Raw genomic sequence first — 16157 nt, forward strand, 5'->3', positions numbered from 1 at the left:
AAGGTCAAACTTAAAATGATCCTTTTAAGAAAATTAGAGCAAGAAAGGGACATGGTTACACATTTTAGTTCACTGGGTTAGTCTGAAATTTTTTCCTTCTCAGTTTTAACCACATACTTCCCTTGTCCTTGAGTTGTTACGGTGTGTAACACAGCAAACATTCAAAAGCATTCGTAAGGCAGGCCTGCTGGCTCACATCTGCATTCTCACTACTGGCAAAGGATCACAAGTTCAAGGAAACCCAGGAAACTTAGTAAGACCTGTCTTGAAATAAAAGGTGAAAGAGAGGGGGTCAGGCCATGGTATGTAGCTCAGTGAGAGCCTGGCTTCTTTGAGGCCCTGGATTTGATATCCAGTACCACACAAAAAGCATACATTTAATGGTCAAGAGAACATACAGAATAGGGACCACAGTGATATAGTATGCATGTCATCTTATTAGTATTAGAATTTGAAGTCAGAACTGTGCACTCCAATCCTTTTCTGAGAGTAGTTGTGTCTCAGTTCTGTAACCTTGGCAATTAGCTAACCACTCTAGGTCACCAAGGCCTCCTCTGGTTTTCATATCCATCTTTCCAGCTGTGTGTGAGAATTAAATCTAAAGAATGATTTAAAGATCATATCTACCAGTATTCTCCAAAATGCTGCATAAGGCATTGTGATGCTGTATAATGCCACTTGGTAATCATGAACAAATGTGATAAATTATATTGACAAAATAAAAAAGTCACCATATTGCTGTGTATATACAAATAGCAAGGTCCAGAGGTTAAGAGTGCTTACTGCCCTGTGGAGGACCTGGATCAGTTCCTAGCACTCACATGGCAACCCACAAACACCTATAACTCCAGTTCCAGGGAACTTCTAGCCTCTGTAGGCATCAGTCATACACATAGTGCATGTACATACATGTAGGCAAACACCCATATGCATAAAATACAAATAAATCCTTTTTAAAACATAGCATTGCCAAGCAAGGTAACAGTAGCTAGTATATTGAAATCATATTATCTTCCAGCCAATGCACTAAGTATGTCATGCATCATATATTCTACCACGTAGCCCTTTGTGGGGGACACTGTCAGCAGCCACAATGAACAGATAAGGAAACTGAGGTTTACAGGAATTGCAATGTCTTTCCAAAGAATTTCTAAGTGCCAGAGACCACATCAGAACTCAGACCTGTTTTATTCTTCAGGTATCCAGGCTTGGGCCAAATTCTTGTCTTTCTCCCACAAACTCCAAAATTTTTTTAATATTTCAACATATACTGTGTCTAAGTTCCTATTTCTCCTTTATTCAACTTTAAACAGAACTTGAAATTCCATGGTGATATACACAAATCAATGGCTATGTTATTTTTTTATTCTAAGTACCACATGACCAGACACATTACAGTCAGGGGAAGTAGGGGCCAGCATCTCCTTCAGGGATGAGAAACAGAGGCAGGGTAGTAGAAGGCCTTGCTCTTGAACTTGTTAGTGATGTAACCAGGACCAGAGTCCAGGTCTCTCAGCTTCCAAGTTGAATATTTCCCATGCTCCCGCTTGGGAAAGGTGTAAAGAGATGCTGTGGACTCAAACACATGAACTAAATTCTGTATATAAGGATAAATCATATTTATTGTGCACAGAACATCTCTAAGGATTTTAGTGCATTTTCATATTTTAACTTATTTAGTAAAGGTATTTTGAACAAATAAGAGAGACCACCTACGCCTATTCTTCATACACACCTGGCAAGTGCCTGGTACTTAACAACTGCTTGACATATTTGTTCAAGGAAGTAAAGGTTTATAATTCTCAGAAAGATCTCTTAATCTCTCTTTTTGCAGGAAAGAAGGAGAGAGAGAGAAAGAGAGAGGGGAGGATATAGAAGAGGAGAAAGAGAGAGGGAGAAAGAGAGAGGGAGGGAGGGAGGGAGGGAGAGAGAGAGAGAGAGAGAGAGACAGACAGACAGAAACACAGACAGAAACACAGACAGACAGGGCCAGAGACCAAGACAGAAAAACAGGAGTAGAAATGGACCCCAGGATATAATACTCTAGAACAGCCCAACTTTGCTAAACTTAAAGTTATTTCAATTGAGAAAGATGAGCATTAGGGATGATCACACAGCATACTGACTTCGGGTGATATGCCCTAGTGAAAAGCCCCCTCTTCCACTCTGTTACTCCATCAGGCATTGCTAATAGAACACAGCAGTTTCCCTTCCTCCAAGCAACTCCCATTAACCTATCAGAATTGATACACATACTTCAATCTATTTGTCGCCCCTGGTGACAATAAATTGCTCGTCTCTGTGGCCCTGTGGCCCTCGTGGCCCCAGAACCACTCTAAGCTGTTTGTTTCTTTCTTTGACTCTAAGAGTTCAAGAGGATGTGACCCCTAAAGCTATTCTTTGGGACCGACTGCTCTGAGGGAAGCCTTACTTGTGGGACCTGAACGGGTTACTCAGAGACTGTGAACCCCCTCAGATCCCTTTATGAGTAATCTTGGAACTAATGTTCAGAATTAGTTAAAACAGCCTTGTCCCTGGAAGGATTGAAACAAAATAATTCTAAAGATGGTCCGAGTCCTATTACTGGCTTTTCTGCCTACACGGGAATAAAACAAGATCTCTGAAACAAACGTCCATGTGTTCAAAGGCTTGAAGAAACCTTGACTGCAAACTGGTAGTTGAAGAAATTGGGAAACCTCTTTTGCTTACAACCACAGCAGGCCATGTGAGCACACTTAAGCATTTTCTAAAAATGGACCTTGAGAGCATATCAGGATTTTGAAACAAAACTTTTTATAACTATAAATTATGGCACACTTGATGTAGCCACACATGTTATTAAACTTTTATAAAAACATAATACCACTGACCCCTTGAGCTGATTAAAATTAAAGCAAACCCTTCTTATTAATGCCCAGGATAGAGGAAGCAGCTGAAAGCGCAGTAGGAAGCCACCTGATGGTTAAGTGTTGTCCTGGCTCCACACCGTGTCACTTTCACTGTCATTACTCACAGTTCTGAATCACAGTGTCTGACTAGGTGTCTACTGAGAGGATGTCTAAATCATAACGGCTAACCAAAACAAGAGCTCGACACGAACAGCTTGGATCGGAACGGTAACAACACACGAACATAGCATGCTACTTGAACAAAAGGGGAAAAGCACCCAGACGTTCCCATCCGGAAGTGAGGCTGAAGAATTTAAACAACCCATGCGCCAGAAAGAGGGCGCAGCTGGTAAAAGTGCTTGCTACCGAGCCTGAGGACCTGAGTTCAAGCCCTAGATGCCACACTGTGGAGGAACGGAGCCGATTCCTACAGGTTGTCTTCTGACCAAGACACACACACACACCACAGACACACAGACACACACACACATGCATGCACACACACATACACACACACACACACACACACACACACACACACACACACTGCATGCATGCACACACACATGCTCATACACACACACTAAATATTTTTAAATGCTTATAGAGTTTAGCCAACTTGAACGAATGTGCACACTGATGCTACTATTGTTCTTCAGGGAGCATGCCAGCTTACACAGCACACGTGCTGAAGCCAAATGAGAATGATGTATTCCTGGGTAGAACTAAGCCCAATGGCAGACAACTTTCACAACAGGCGAACAAAAAAATTGAAAGGAGGTGAATGTTTTTGCTTTTGTTTGTTTGTTTCAGATCCTTGCTATGTAGCACAAGCTGGCCTTGAAGTTGGTTTTCTCTGGCCCACCCTCATGAATGCTGGGATTACAAGCACACGACTATGTTCTGCTCTATTCTTTTGCTTTTTTAAATACCATACATATTTAATAGAAGTCTTAAAATCAGAATAACTTCTATGAACCCTAAGGAAGAAAAAAGTTGTGCTTCAGACACAAATTGTATCAAAAATGTATGAGACCAAATAGTTACCAGTCATGTTGACCATTAGTGGGTGCTTAGGTGTTGGGCACTTTTCTAAGCACTTCACACAGTCCATCCCCACAGTAACCCTGTAAGGTCAATACTCCGGCCTGAAGAAATGAGGCAACACTTACCCAAAGGTGCCCACTGGTCCCCAGCAGCTTGTTCTACTGATACTGCAGTTTTGTTTTGTTCTGTTTAAACACTGAGGAAGAGAACCAAGACCTTTTCTTCTACCTGTAAACTGGGATGGGAAAGAGTCAGTTAAACAAACAGATAATTTTGCTTTAAATAAAAAACAGAGCTAAGCTATCCTGACACTTGTCTTTAAAAGTTGTATTAGCAGAACCTATAATAATTTAAGTAGAAATGATTACCTTTATTTATTTTTTTTTTCAAGACAAGATTTCTCTGTGTAGCTTTGGCTGTCCTGGAACTCACTCTGTAGACCAGGCTGGCTTTGAACTTAGAGATCCACCTGCCTCTGCCTCCCAAAGTACTGGGATTAAAGGCGTGTGCCACCACCGCCCACCATTCTTTTTTTTTTTTTTTTCCTTTTTTTACATAATTATCCTGAGGCTGACTTGTACAGTTCTAATGCAGGAAGAGACAGGGAACACAAATGATGCTAATGATACAGATCGGGCACGGAGATCAGACGGCCATCCTTGCTTCACTCTATGGAAAGTTTCTGATGTTTGCTTTCCCCGGGTCTCTTTATTCGGCACAATCCCTGTCTAGCTAAAAGCCTTTCTTTCATCAGACACCAACACATTATCATCCACTGACTACAGCACTGTGAAACTTCCATGACCGAAGTTCATGCGCATGTCGGCATACACACGTAGCCGCACCAGATGGGACTAGACGGCCACCACGAGAGTGCCTGTGTGGTTGGCTTATGTGTTATTTGGCCACCCATCTGAGCTCTAATGACAGCCTGGCTGACACTGTCTGACCTAGGTTGACAATCTGGATAGAAATCGTAGGGTTGGCTGTTCAATGGCTGTGACTTTTACCAGCACTGCTTTTGGGCCTCAAATCAATTCTCTCTGTTTACAGACCATTTCACAGCCCTTTACCTGCAACATCACTGGTGTCAGCCTCATAAATACTTAGGTGTATATAATGCTTGAATTAGCATAATAGTCTAGGCTTGAAGCTCTTAGCCCAAAGAAGGACACGTCAACATGCTCTCTTCACTTAAGCAATTAAGAGCCATTATGCTGCTTCAGTGGAAATATCATCAAGGTTAAAGACAATCCTGCACAGCCCTCTCACCTTTTTATTCTAAGTCTAATAAATGAGCCATAGAAATTGAAATGTTAGTAAACAGTCCTACTTGCAAGCTCTTTCTGGACCATGCTTAATCAGATCCTCAGTCAGCAGTCATTTGCAGTGGATTTAGAAACGTGCATATTTAAATTGTTCATTTAGTGCAAGAAAATTGAGTGCACTGGTTTAATTTCAAAGTCACAGTGGACACTAATGCAACTTTTGCCAGATTTAAAATCTTTTCAGTACTAAGTTACATAAAAATATCCCTGCACTGTATTCCTGGCAACAATAGCTGTATTTCTGAACATGATAATGATGTTGTAACACACACACACACACACACACACACACACACACACACACACACACACATGTGCCCACACAGCAATCACAGGACTACTTTGAGAAGGTAGTTCTCGCCTTTCACGTGAGTTCTGGCGATCAAGCTCAGGTTGCCAGGCTTGCTCAACAAGCACTTTTACCCACTGGACCACCTCACCGTTCCTGTTTTGAGTTTTAAACAAAGGATTATTTCCCAAGTCTTTCCATATTGTTTTCTTCTAATACCTTTTTTTAAATGGCATTACTGAATTATAATTTATAGCTAATGTTCAGTTTAAGAACACAGTTTGATGAGTTTTGGGAAGTGTGCAGAGCTGAGGAATTACCATTCTAGTCAATGTCCTATCACCATAATTGAAAAAAAAAACTCTTCTAGTGGGCCCCTTCCCTACTTATGGTACCAGCCTTTGACCACTAGCTCTACCTCCTCTAGGACTTCAAACAGCTGGACTCTTACAGTACCTGGTCTTCCACACTTGGCTTCTGTGTTTCTTTATGTGCTTTTTCTCTAGACATTAGCTGTAGAAAGTAATGCTATGGGAAACACAAGTTGGAAGGACTCTACCATGGTGCTAGCTATGGAATTCCCTGGTCTGCAGTTTCCTTTTCTGTAGAATGGAAGACTCCACAGAGTTGAGAGGTCTGAAAACAATCAATGACTATGTTCTTGGAAAAGGCATCTAGACAATGTGCCATAGATGTTAGTCCCTTAGATGGCCATGCTCTGTCCAGCTGTTTAACTCATTTGCCAGCTGCTCCTCACAGCACTCACTACTATGGCTGATTCCAGTGACTGCCAAAGGCATGGGGAGCTTCTTCAGGCTCTGGCAATATTCTGTAATGTGATTGTAATGGTGATTACACAACTGTATACATTTGTCAAAACTAATCAACTACACACTTAAAACTGAGCAAAAGGTAATTACATAAAATTATAATAAAAGTGGGTTTTATAAAATCAAAAACTTATCAGTGTGGATGGACTTGAGACTATCCCTGGGGCAGTGTGACAGTAGAGTGACATGATGAGACATGGCCTTGGCTCTGTGCTTCATCAGTGGAGCTTGCTGCTATGGTCAAAGAGGGGGTCAGAGTCTTCCCTACAAACAGCAGATCTCACACAGTCAGCAAACACGTGTAAGACGGAAGTGTTGTCTTCACATGTCACTGTCTGTGTTGACTTTTCAAAAAGCATTTTGGTTTTTGTTTACATTTATTTGTTCTGTCTCTTTGTCTCTTTGTCTCTCTGTCTCTCTTTGTCTCTCTGTCTGTGTGTGTGTGTGTGTGTGTGTGTGTGTGTGTGTGTGTGTGTGTGTGTAGGTCAGAGGACAACTTTGTGGAGTCAGTTCTCTCCTTCGCCCATGTGGGTTTGGGGATCAAACTCAGATCATCAGACTTGGGGTCAAAAGCCTTTACTGGCTGAAACATCTCACTGGCCTGTGTGTTGACTTTCTAAGATTCAAAAATCAGTTGTGCATGTAAGTATAATAGTATGAGAATACGCTTGCATGTGTAAGAAAGAAAGACAACAATGTACACTGAATTTGCCATTTCGAACCAGCAGCTTCAGCATGTCCACTTTCAGAAAGTACAATCAAGTACATACAAGAAAACCTAAGTCAAAGTTAGTTACCTGAATGCTGGCAGCAGTGGCACATACCTGTAATTCTAGCACTTAGGAGGCGGAGGCATTTAATCACAAATCCAGGCCAGCCAGGGTCACATATTAAATTCAAGGCAGCCTTGGACTCCTAGTGAAAACCTGTCTCAAAAAATGAAAAAACAAATACAGTCTGGTGGGGTAGCTCAGCAGCCCACCACTTACCTGGCATATGCGAATTATAGTTTGATCCCCAGTTCCAAAAGAAAAAAAAAGCCTAGTTAACATTTAATTTAAGTATTATTTTCCTTGGGACATTGTCCCCAGATGTCACTGACATTCTGTTCCCCTTCTGAGTCAGGCACTCATTCTCTCTGGTGCTACCTTTCCTGTGCTTGCCGCCAGCACAAACATTTTAGTTATCGGTTTGTGTGTCTGTCCTCTTCAGACTGCAATCCTTGAAGATAAATTCCTTCTGGTTTATTTGTACTCCTCTGTTTTGGTGTGACTTGAGTGAAGCCTCTGTAGTCAAACAGATACAATCTGATTCTCAGTTCATCCCAATTCAGCTCCCCCATTGTCTGTGGGGGCTGGACAGATTCCTTAGAACTCCAGGTTCCCCTAGCAAACTAACTATAATGATGGTTCCCAGGCATAGGATTATTTCAGGATTACATGGCATACAGTCTATCACTGTGGCTAGTGTATGGTAGTCCCGCCCCCCAAAGCCTTGCCCAGTGGGCGCTAGCCTTACGATTGCTATGCAAGGCCTGCTTCTCGGTCACGTCAGCCCTCTCTTCTCCATGTACTGTGTGGTATGCCTACTCCCCCAATACTCGTTTGTGCTGTAGCTGCTGGAGAGCAAGGGAGAGCAACAGTCTGGAGGTCAAGTGACCTGGGCTCCAATTTCTTAACTGTATACAAGGCACCTGCTCTCTGGATTTGTTTCCACCTGTGACATGGAGCACTACATGCCCCACATCTTTAGCTTGCTATGAAGAGTACATGAGATTATAACGTAGTATAAAGTACCCAACATATGACAGCTGTTCTACTGAGCACATTTTAGTTTCAAGTCCACCCTTATTTCTCTACCCAATATGGCTCATTTGCCTTCTCCTCTCTGCATATCTAGACACTGTCTTCCAGCACACAACTCCAGCCCCACCTCACCCTGCAAGCATCTCCCACCATCTTGACCCACCTTGCTCTTACAAGTATAGGGTATACCACTCTTCTGACTTTGCTGACGCTTTACATTGGTCATTTCTCCAATAAATCAATGAACCTCCCCTGAATCACAGACTCTTCTGATAATATGGTATCTCTTTGGCTCTCTCCTCAAATATATGCATATATACAAACAATTTCAAGCTACCACTATTCCTTAAACCTCTGGCATTGATTGAGGCCTCCCTTAGTGCAATGGCTATAGTGGTCTGATCATCTCTTGTGCTGAAGGAGGGCCAGTTGACAAACCTCCTGCCTTCAGAAGGTAGGTAGAGGCAGCAGTTCCAGAGAAGATGTGAGATGCTGGCTACAGCGAGGACAAGCCACTAGGCTTCGGTGGCATCTCAGTCTACAATTCTACCAAAGCACAACATCTCAAATCTTTCTTCGGATTCCTCTGGGTCAGAAACAAATACTGGACAGTACATATAGACACAGAAGAGTGATTACAGAAAGTTCCCTTCTGCACTGTAGACACTGTTCAGTTTACAGAAGCCAGAAGGGCCCCTTGCCCTCATCCCATCAGGCCCACGGCCATAACTGCCCTTGGCTTCCCCGCCATGCACTGCCCACTTGAGGGCTGCTTTCTTGGCTCAACTGCAATTGCCTTTGGAGTGGGAATGAAACAGTTCACTTTTGTCTCTGCTAATGCAAAATTCTTTGGTTTTAGTGTATCTGTAATGCCCATTCTAACAAGAGAGGAGCTGTAAGCAGACAGCCATAATTCTAGCCTTGGCCTTAAGCAACTAACGCTGGGACCAGGGTAAGACCACTTGTCCTCAGAATCCCAGCACCCTTCTTCACACAACATGGTGGTCTCTCCCAGAACTGACTCCAGACGATCATGAGACTGCAATGACTCATAGTTGGAACTAAAAGATCTTCTGAAACACAAGAAATGTATGTGCAATGGCCTGGGAGACTGGTTTTAACGGTTCGATTATTAGATTAAGGGAAGTTGCCACATCTACCACACAAAGTTGTCTAAACTGACCCACAAAATATACTTAAGAGGGGCCAGAGAGATGACTCTGCAGTAGAATATTATTTTAAGGTGTGTTACTTTTGCACACGTTGCATTTTTTTTTTTAAACTCTGTGAACCTGTGTTACTGTGCCTATCTAAAACACCTGACGGTCTAATAAAGAACTGGCCAATAGCAAGGCAGGAAAAAGGATAGGTGGGGCTGGCAGGCAGAGAGTATATATAGAAGGAGAAAACTGGGAGGATCGGAGCTCGGGGAGCCAGAGAAGGAGGAGGACTCCAGGGGCCAGCCACCCAGCTACACAGTGAGCCACAGAGTAAGAGTAAGATTTACAGAAGTCAGAGAACGGGAAAAGTCCAGAGGCAAAAGATAGAGGAGTTAATTTAAGGAAAGCTGGCTAGAAACAAGACAAGCTAAGGCCTGGCATTCATAATTAAGAATAAGCCTCCTTGTGTTTTATTTGAGAGCTGGGTGGTGGGCCCCCCAAAAAAGAGCCAAAAAACAAACAACAACTTGACTCTGTGGATAAATATGGTTGTCACCCAGCCTGGTGACCTGGGTTCCATCCTCAGGGCTCACATGATAGAAGGAGACAATGTGCCATAACTTTTGCACTCACACACATATGCATGTGCACATGCAAACAAATATAAAATATTTTAAAACATAATAGTAGATAGCAGTGAATATAAGCTTTATTTCTCTTGAAATTCAAAACCTGAACCTTCACTATTCAAAACTACAAAAGAAAAATCTGATTTTTTTTTTATGCTTTTCAGGTTGTGATACAGAAAAAAAAAATGAGAGTAGAGGGTCTAGCCAAAGTGAAATATATATCCTTCCGATGATCCATTGTGCTCCTTCCTGCAGCCGTATAACAAGGCTAATAAAATGAGCCGATGGCATAATAAAGGTCTTCCTTTCTATGACGAGTGTTCGGGCAGATTATCATCAAAACATCTCTGACATTCTAGTAGCAAAATCAAGCCTACAACAAGAATGGGAAGCCTATGAGCAGTCAGTTTCTAATTTTATTCTGGCTGCTCGGACTATGCTAAGAGGAGAAAAATGACAAATAGCCACCGAGATTTTCTTGACATCGTGCTTAACTGAAATTTCAAAATAAATCAGTTGGGCTCATTTTTTAAAGACTTACAACTAAATTATCATTGGGTCGTTTTGTTTTGTTCCTGCCTGGGTTTCTGAGGGACTAGTGGTGAGATACACCGAGATCTGAAAATGGGCCACAGTGCGCAAACATTGCAGTTTGGTTTGATTTAGTCTAACTCTTGTGTAATAACTTTCTTTGAAGTGTGGGTTGAGGAGCAGGTTAGGAGCCCGAGGCCACAAGCTCATCTTGTTCTTGTTACAACTCGGATGCCCTGCAGTCCCTGCACTATATATCAAAGGCTTGGCACTGGAGTCCCTGGGCTCATCAAGAGTGAAGCCCTCATTCCCTGCACAGCGGAGCTGTTCAGAGACAAACAACAACATGGTTGTGTTTGCTTGGGAAATCCTGCTCCTTAAAGGAAACAGGTGGGTCTTGGAGGAGCCTGGGAGGCAGAGGAAGCCAAGGAAAAGTGGTTACAAAGAATCCTTATAGACAGGTCAGTGGCTTCCCCTATCTTGGAAGAGGCGGGACCTGTTTTCTGAGTGCTACCTGGCCGCTCTCCTTCCCAAGCGCTGGAATGGGGGCTCCCAAGCAGCTCTTCTGACATGAGGGGTTCTCAAGTGAAGAGGAAGTGTGCACTCTGACCCTCTCTGGTCTCACATTTTTGTTGCCAAAATGGAGGGCTGTGCCAAATGATCTCTCATCCTACTATCAAATTAGACAATTCTGACCCTGGGACAGCCTTGAACCCACCTCTGAATTGATGGGTATAAGGTCTGCAGCGAAAATTCTGTGTGAAGAGTCAATAGTCCAGAGAGATGCCATTGAGGCTGGATACTTCTAGGGCAAAGACTCTGGGTCAAGGATAGGAATAGGGATTGTTCTTCAACTCCTAACTCCATGAAAGGCTAAAAAAAAAAAAAAAAAAAGAGGCAGAGAGGGAAGTCTTCTTAAGTAGTAAAAGGCCGCCAGGTCAAGTTCAACTCTGGGCATTGAGTACTGTCTGTACGACTGCCTCCCAACAGGGCTGTGACTATTACTTCTAACACTGTCTTTTGGCTAGGGCTTTGAACAAGTTGTGAAATCAACAGGGTTTATAACACGAGTAGCTTTTCTCTCTCTCTCTCTCTCTCTCTCTCTCTCTCTCTCTCTCTCTCTCTCACACACACACACACACACACACACACACACACACACACACACACACACACTTCATTTTGTGGCATATGATAAAAGGACTGCATTTCGGGGGATGGAGGTTTCCTCATCTGAACACACCTGGTAAAAGGGAAATCATATGCTTAGTGTAAAATGAACGGTGACATTAGCAACAACATGAGAACGAAGTGACGAACCTAAACTCTACCCAAGTCAGCCCGACAGTCCCAGAAGGACACTCGCAGCAATGGCAGAGGCCGAAGGGCAATGGATTGTGGGGCCACGTCAGCAGTTGCAGCAGAGCACATCATCAACGTGCCTCATCTACTCTCAGCTCAGAAGGCTAAGACAAGAAAGGAGCACAAACAGATACGCTTAGAGGTGGTCGAATTTTCAGATGACACAGAGGGGCTGACATGATCATCTTGAGTCTTGGATCAGTAAACTCACTTAGCAGACCACTTCTCGTTCTGCAAGCTTGAGGTGGTGAACTTAACAGCACCATGTATAAACATGGGTTCACGGATTCTAACAGTCATTTGAACTGGACAGGACTAAAGGATTAAAAAATGATGTTGTTTGGGGTTTGGTGGCCAGAGACTCCGTGCCGTTTGACTACTAAAACACAAAGCACCTCAGGATGCATGCACTATTGGAAATACCTCTGGAGACCACTGGGCTACTGTGGCCAGGTATCATCTGCAGAATTATGATGGACTGCTGGGAAGGATCTTAAGAAAGACACTTGTATTTCAAACATGCTCAAGGAGCATGACCAAGCTGGTAGAGTCCAGAACCCATTTCCCATAGGAGACAGCCAAACTGGGGAAGCCTGAAGAGTCACTGAGGGCATCTTTAGTTCCTGAGTAAGACTTCCATGGTTTTGTAGGACAGAAGGCCCAGTGTAAAGCAGAACTTACCTATCGATACCTGGGTAAGGGCAATCTAGGTGCCAAGTTCTTTGTAACTGAAGGTGGATTTCATCTGGGCCTGATCTTCCATCTGAGACCCTCCAGAAATGCTTTCTGACATTAGCAGGAGCTTGGACTAAATGACTTCCAAGATTCTCTTAAGCTGAGCTCTTTGCCCTGAAAACCCATTCAGATCTAGAGAAAGAGTCCTGCCCCACACTGGCCTGTGAGCTGGAGAGTTCCGTTCATAGTTTCTGCTCTTAAAATGAATGCCCCTTCTCAGCAAATGACTAAGCACCAAATTATTTAGACTCTAAGGACAGAGAATGAATTTTTAAAGTACAAACAAGTTTTGTCTTCTTCATGCTCCCAGATATAAACAATCAGATTAGTTTTGCCTAAGGCCCAAGAATGTTTCAGAAGCCCTTTCTTCATTTCCATCTCTGTATCCTTGCCTTAGCTCAGGCTGTCATCATCTCACCCACAGACTCTTCTCATGATTTCCTAACAGTCCTGTCTACTCCAGGGTGCTGTCTATAGGGTAGGCACAGGCATTTCAGAAAGCGCCATCATTATAGAACCGTGCTCCTTCTTTCATGGCTTCCCAGCTGACCGCATAAAACTGCCAGCTCTCAATGCATGGAAAGCCCTAGAGCCTCATGTTCTATGAGTTCTCACATGTGCACCCACCCCACTAACAAAGAAAGAAAGAAAGAAAGAAAGAAAGAAAGAAAGAAAGAAAGAAAGAAAGAAAGGAAGGAAGGAAGGAAGGAAGGAAGGAAGGAAGGAAGGAAGGAAGAAAGGGAGGAAGGAAGGAAGGAAGAAAGGAAGGAAGGAAGGAAGGAAAAGGAAAGGAAAGGAAAAGAAAAGAAAGAGGAAGGAAGGAAGGAAGGAAGGAAGGAAGGAAGGAAGGAAGGAAGGAAGGAAGGAAGGAAAATGGTAGGTAGGTAGGTAGGTCTCACTATGTAGCTCTGGCTGTCCTCAAGGGCTCTGCCTCCTGAGTTCTGGGACTAAAGCTATGCACCACCATGCCCAGCTACATCTTTCTTTTTAAAAATTCTTCTCGCTGTTTAAAATGCCTTTGCCTTCTCCAGTCTCAACCTTACAAAGTGGGGTGTGTCAGGGGGAATCCTATTTGTATAGTTTCAGATAATAGTTTTGTCTGGGCATAACTTTTTTTTAAAGTTTATTTTAAAGACAACAATAAAAACTTCTCCATAACCACACCATCTTCCAGAGTTTGTTTTTCCTTCCTATCTGGCACCTCTATGACTTTCTCCATGGCTCTATTACAGCATTTCTATTCTTCTGAAATGAGTTACCCATCTCAGAAGTCTTCACTGTTCTTGAGTTCCAGATGCTATGTGATGAGCAACTGGGGAGCTCCTGCAGCTAGCCGATGGTGCTGGGGTGCATCCAAGCTGGAGTTCTTCCCTTGGGAGTGGCTGCTGTAAAGATGATCTTCACAGCTGCGAGCCTGGGGGAAATCGTCACAGAGGATAACACAGGAGAGATTTAAAAATAATAATAATAATAATAATAATAATAATAATAATAATAATAATAAGCACAAAATCCAGAGCATCTCCCATTTACAGAGTGGTAGAGAAAGTGAAGATGGGGAGGAAAGCCAGGAATTGGAGTAGCTCAGAAACCAGGTGGTATAGAAGGAAGAGGGATGAAGCAATGCAGCCCTGGTGGGGCCAAATCAAATCAAATCAAAACAAACAAACAACACTCCAAAAAACAACTAGGAGTTGACCATTGCATACAGAAGCATACAAGCAGGCTGCCACCAAGAGGAGGGTCTCACTAGGCTTCCCAACAAGCATTCATGACCTACACAGACTGCTTCCTAGCGATGAAGAGAGAGTTAAAGGAGCACAAGTAGCTTGCCCAGATCACACAGCAAGGGCCTGCCTGGCAGGGTCGTCCATTTCCAAAGTGCACCCTGCCCAGGAAAATAAGGAAAACTGGAAGTCGGCTGCCTGGAAGGGAACAGCCTGGCGTGTTTCTAACCTATATACCAGAGATTTACCTGTCCCCGTTCTCAACACAATCTGCTGTACAGCTTGTTACAGGACACACTTTCACATTCTTACAGGCCTTTATGCTTACAGTGTACGGTGTGTGTGACTGGCTCAGTTGTGTGGACTGTAATGACTGACACGGGGGACACAAGTTCATTCTTTAACATGAGCCAGTCAGATTTAAAGCGCAGCTCTGTCTTGTGGACATGTGCCAAATGCTTTAGCCTGAACAAATATCTAATATGCAGGTTCAAAGTGGTCATGTATCTCCTGGTGGGTGGGTGGGGGGTGTTCTGTGTTCTATTACCAAGGTATTAGGTGCTCCTATTCAATAATTTTCAGCTGGGTATGTTGGTATGCTCTGCAATGCCAGCATTGGAGAGCTGAGGGAAGAGGATTCTGAGTTCATGTCTGTCATAAGCTATACAACCAATTCCAGACCAGCCTGGGCTACATAGTGAAGCCATCGTCTACCCAAGAAAAAGGTACTGTTTCCTCCCTCAGTGTTGAAGGGTAGTACAGTTCACCGTGCCCACATCATAAGAAAACAGCATCCTTAATAACTCTGACTTTAAAGAAATACTTAGATTTGGGAGATTAGAAAGCTTTTCTTCATAAAAAGGAGATTATATTGGGAGGGGAGCAATCAGATGAATACCAAACCAACACATCAGCAAGGATCAGAACCCACTACCCAGATGGAGCTGTGACTAATTCTGGGAAAAGAAACTGAGAGTAATTTTTCAAATCAACTCTCTCCTTTGAGGGAACATGAACTAGTTAGTAACATGCAGTCCACTAGGCTTTGGTGGCTGATTCTAGTTGTCAAAGACTTCCCGGTGAGCTGAACATGGTGGTACACCCTTCAATCCCAATACTCAGGAAGCAGAAGCAAGTTGTTCTCTATGAATTCAAGATCAGCCTGGTCTACAAAATGAGTTCCAGGCCAGCTAAGGCTACTACATAGTGAGACTCTGGCTCAAAACCTAAAGCAAATCTCAAAGTTTCCAGGAGTTAGTGATTCAACTTCCTAGACCTTGCTCACAACAGTCCTTCTTCAGGGAACCATGCCTGGAATCTGCCTCTCTGCGAAATCTAGTAGTCAAACTCAGCTCTATTCACATGGATTTATGACAAGGAATGAGAATTTATAATCTTAGTGTTTGATAGAATGTGGGTATTTGCCTTAACTTTCATTCTATATCCAAATTCACCAACTTAAAGCACTTTGAGCAAGTTGGCAATCTCTGTTAAATAGAATTACAGCAGAGATTATGTTCTGAGTAACCTTGATTTTCTTATGAAACTCTAATATTTAAAAATAATCCCTAGTTTTCTTTCTTTCTTCAACTCTCTTAAACCCCAAGTATTCTACAATCCCAAAGTCAAAATAACCACAAAAAAACAAGAGAATTCTTTGCAATAGTGTTGTGGGTCACAACACTATGGCCCTATTCAATTCTCCTTCTGTTCCAGGCCATGTCCAAGGCTCACCTCAACATCACTGTTTATGATAAATGATGACTAACAGCAAATGAAAATGTGGGTTTGGCTGGGCAGTGGCGGCACATGCCTTTAATCCCAGC

At 43.0% G+C, this 16157-nt stretch overlaps 1 protein-coding gene across 6 annotated transcripts in view; it reads right to left on the minus strand.

Annotated features, from left to right (window-relative positions):
• Atg4c (autophagy related 4C cysteine peptidase) overlaps positions 1-16157 on the minus strand; it is a 121340-nt gene that overhangs the window by 4392 nt on the left and 100791 nt on the right. For 5 of the 6 annotated variants that reach the window (XM_052715287.1, XM_052715285.1, XM_052715284.1 and 2 more), the window contains 3 exons: positions 13864-14018; positions 11828-11973; positions 4061-4170 (listed from right to left, as the gene is read on the minus strand). The gene's annotated coding sequence lies outside the window, so the exon portion shown is untranslated. The remainder of the gene's footprint in view (positions 1-4060; positions 4171-11827; positions 11974-13863; positions 14019-16157) is intronic. The other variant, XM_052715283.1, reaches the window with a different exon arrangement.

The sequence above is a fragment of the Peromyscus californicus genome, unplaced genomic scaffold (genome assembly GCF_007827085.1).
Source record: "Peromyscus californicus insignis strain IS unplaced genomic scaffold, ASM782708v3 Scaffold_5__1_contigs__length_169319896, whole genome shotgun sequence".
In the NCBI taxonomy this organism is placed as follows: Eukaryota; Metazoa; Chordata; class Mammalia; order Rodentia; family Cricetidae; genus Peromyscus; species Peromyscus californicus.